The 3,470-nt window shown below is 41.0% G+C and overlaps 1 pseudogene; it reads left to right on the top strand.

Moving 5' to 3' along the window:
* Positions 1-796: 796 nt before the first annotated feature.
* Positions 797-1,846, top strand: LOC100942540 (annotated as a pseudogene).
* The last annotated feature ends 1,624 nt before the right edge of the window (positions 1,847-3,470 follow it).

The following is a 3,470-nucleotide window of genomic DNA, read 5'->3' as shown; positions in this document are numbered from 1 at the left end:
CCTCAGTTGCAGGGATTTGAAGAATGAACCCACGAACCACAGATCAGTGGTAAGACAGGATTTTATTAGACAGAAAGGAATACAGAAGGAGTAAAAAGCACCAGAGCTTCTGCAAAGGGGGGAAGACCCAAGTCAGATATATCCTTTGTCTAGGGATATATACTGTATGGATACACGTATATAATATGGAGAATTACATTTGGCCAGGAATTGGTAGGTGGAAAAACATCTTTTCAAAGTTAATGAGTACATTAAAACATTGATGAATGCAGTCCCTCCAACGAGGGCAAGGTTATTCAGTCCTTACAGTTTTTGTCTCAGGGAAGGGATTAGGATGTGTGCTTCCTACTCTAGGTGGAACCACCCAAAACATTTTAGGCTGTTTTATTCATGACATGCTAGAGACCAGGGTGTGTGACTTGGAAAGGGAAGCTTGTTTGTGCCTAGAGATGGGGTTCTGATTTCTGAGCTCACTTGGGCCTAGAGCATGGGAGTGGGTCCCTGTCCAGCCTTGAGGGGGAGAATCCTATATCAATGGGACCAACACCTCTCACCATTCACAAAAATCAGTTCATAATGGATAACTGCCTTAAACTTAAGACATAAAACTATAAGAATTCTAGAAGAAAATGTGGGGAAACTCATATAGATATTGGCCTCATTAAAAAATTTATGATTGCCCAAAGACAATCATGGCAACAACAAAAATTAACAAATAGGACTTGATTAAGTTAAAAGTCTTCCAGGAGCCAGGCTGCCAGCTCCATAGGTGCAGCAGCCACAGGACTGTGACAAGATGAAGCTCATCATCCTGGACCACTAATCTCAGGCCAGTGAGTGGGTGGCCAAATACATCAGGAACACCATCATCCAGTTTAACCTAGGGCCAGACAAGTACTTCACCCTGGGGCTCCCCACTGGGAGCACCCCACTTGGCTGCTATAAGAAGCTGACTGAGTACTATAAGAATGACGATCTGTCCCTTAAGTATATGAAGACCTTCAACATGGATGAGTATGTGGGCCTTCCTCAAGATCACCGAGAGAGTTACCACTCCTTCATGTGGAACAACTTCTTTAAGCACATTGACATCCACCCAGAAAACACCCACATTCTGGATGGGAATGCAGACAACTTACAGACTGAAAGTGATGCCTTTGAAGAGAAGATTAAGGCTACAGGTGAGATCAAATATTTGTTGTAGGAATTGGCCCTGATGGACACATAGCCTTCAATGAGCCAGGCTCTAGCCTGGTGCCCAGGACCCGTGTGAAGACACTGGCCATGGACACCATTCTGGCTAATGCAACGTTCTTCTATGGAGAGCTGTCCACCAAGGTGCCCACCATGGCCCTGACAGTGGGTGTGGGCACTGTCATGGAGGCTTGAGAGGTGATGATCCTCATCACAGGTGCTCACAAGGCATTTGCTCTGTACAAGGCCATCGAGGAGGGAGTGACCCATGTGTGGAATGTGTCAGCCTTCCAGCAGCATCCCCACACTGTGTTTGTGTGTGATGAGGATGCCACCTTGGAGCTGAAAGTGAAGACTGTCAAGTATTTCAAAGGCTTAATGCTTGTTCATAACAAGTTGGTGGCCCCCTTGTACAGTATCAAAGAGAAAGAAACTGAGAAGAGCCAATCTTCTAAGAAACTATACAGTGATTAGCCTATGCTGGGACCTAGAATCAAGTACCTCAGGGGGACAGGGAAGTCTTTCTGGAAATTGTCTTTAGGAGAACAGAATTATATTTCTTTAATCCAATGTGGTTGCTCCAGATAAGTGGATGAAACTCTTGTTCTTGGCTTTGAGAATAGGAACCTAGTCATGAAGTTTAGCTATAGGGTGAATGATTATTTGTATCGAAGCTATCTATGACAAACCCACAGATAACATTTTACTGAATGGAGTAAAACTGAAAGGTTTTCCACTTAAAACTGGAACCAGGCAAGGTTGTCCTCTATCTCTATCACCACTACCATTCAACATAGTGCTGGAAGTTCTAGCCAACACAATCAGGCAAGACAAAGAAATAAAGGGCATTCAAATGGGAGCAGAGGAGGTCAAAGTCTCCCTTTTTGCTGACAATATGATCTTACACTTAGAGAACTCCAAAGACACAACCACAAGACTCCTAGAAGTCATCAAAAAATACAGTAATGTCTCAGGATGTAAAATCAGTGTCCATAAGTCAGTAGCCTTTGTATATGCCAGTAACAGCTAAGATGAGAAGCTAATTAAGGACACAACTCCCTTCATCATAGCTTTGAAAAAAATGAAATACCTAGGAATATACCTAACAAAAGAGATAAAGGAGCTCTATAAAAAAAATTATGAAACTCTAAGAAAGGAAATAGCAGAGGATATTAACAAATGGAGGAACATACCATGCTTGTGGCTGGGAAGAATCAACATTGCTAAAATGTCTATACTTCCCAAAGCAATCTACAGATTCAATGCCATCCCTATTAAAATACCAACATTGTACTTTTGAGACTTGGAAAAAATGATTTCTGAGTTTTGTATGGAACCAGAAAAGACCCTGTATAGCTAAGGCATTTCTTAGTAATAAAAACAAAGCCAGGGGGCATCAACATACCGACTTTGGGCTATACTACAAGGCCATGGTCCTGAAAACAGCATGGTACTGGCACAAAAATAGAGACATAGATTTTTGGAATCAAATAGAAAACCAGGAAATGAAATTAACATCTTACAGCCACGTAATCTTCAATAAACCAAACACGAACATTCCCTGGGGGAAAGACTCCCTGTTCAATAAATGGTGCTGAAAGAATTGTGTATCTACATGTAAAAGACTGAAACTGGACCCACACCTTTCTCCACTCACAAAAATTGATTCAAGATGGATAATAGACCTAAAATTAAGGCATGAAATGATAAAAATCCTCAAAGAAAGTGTAGGAAAAATACTTAAACATGCCGGCTTGGGGAAAGACTTTATGAAGAAGACTTCCATGGCAATTGCAACAACAAAAATAAATAGGACTTAATTAAACTGAAAAGCTTATGTACAACTAAGGAGACAACAAAAAGCAAATAGACAACCTACACAATGGGAAAGGATATTTACATATTTTGAATCAGACAAAAGCTCGATAACTAGGATCTACAGAGAACTCAAATTAATCGACATGAAAAAAGCCAACAATCCCATATATCAATGGGCAAGAGACATGATGAACGAGATATGAGACATGTCATCTCTAAAGAAGACATGAATGGCTAGCAAGCATATGAAAAAATGCTCATTGTCCCTAATTATTACAGAAATGCAAATCAAAACCACCATGAGATATCATCTAACCCCAGTAAGAATGGCCCACATCACAAAATCTCAAAACTGCACATGCTGGCATGGATGTGGAGAGAAAGGAACACTTTTATACTGCTGGTGCGACTGCAAACTAATACAACCTTTTTTGGAAGGAAGTATGGAGAACCCTCAA

This window comes from Otolemur garnettii, unplaced genomic scaffold, assembly GCF_000181295.1.
Source record: "Otolemur garnettii isolate 467f Iridium unplaced genomic scaffold, OtoGar3 scaffold00002, whole genome shotgun sequence".
Taxonomy (NCBI): Eukaryota; Metazoa; Chordata; class Mammalia; order Primates; family Galagidae; genus Otolemur; species Otolemur garnettii.
The sequence above is the reverse complement of the archived record's forward strand: the minus strand, read 5'-3'. Positions and strand labels throughout refer to the sequence as shown.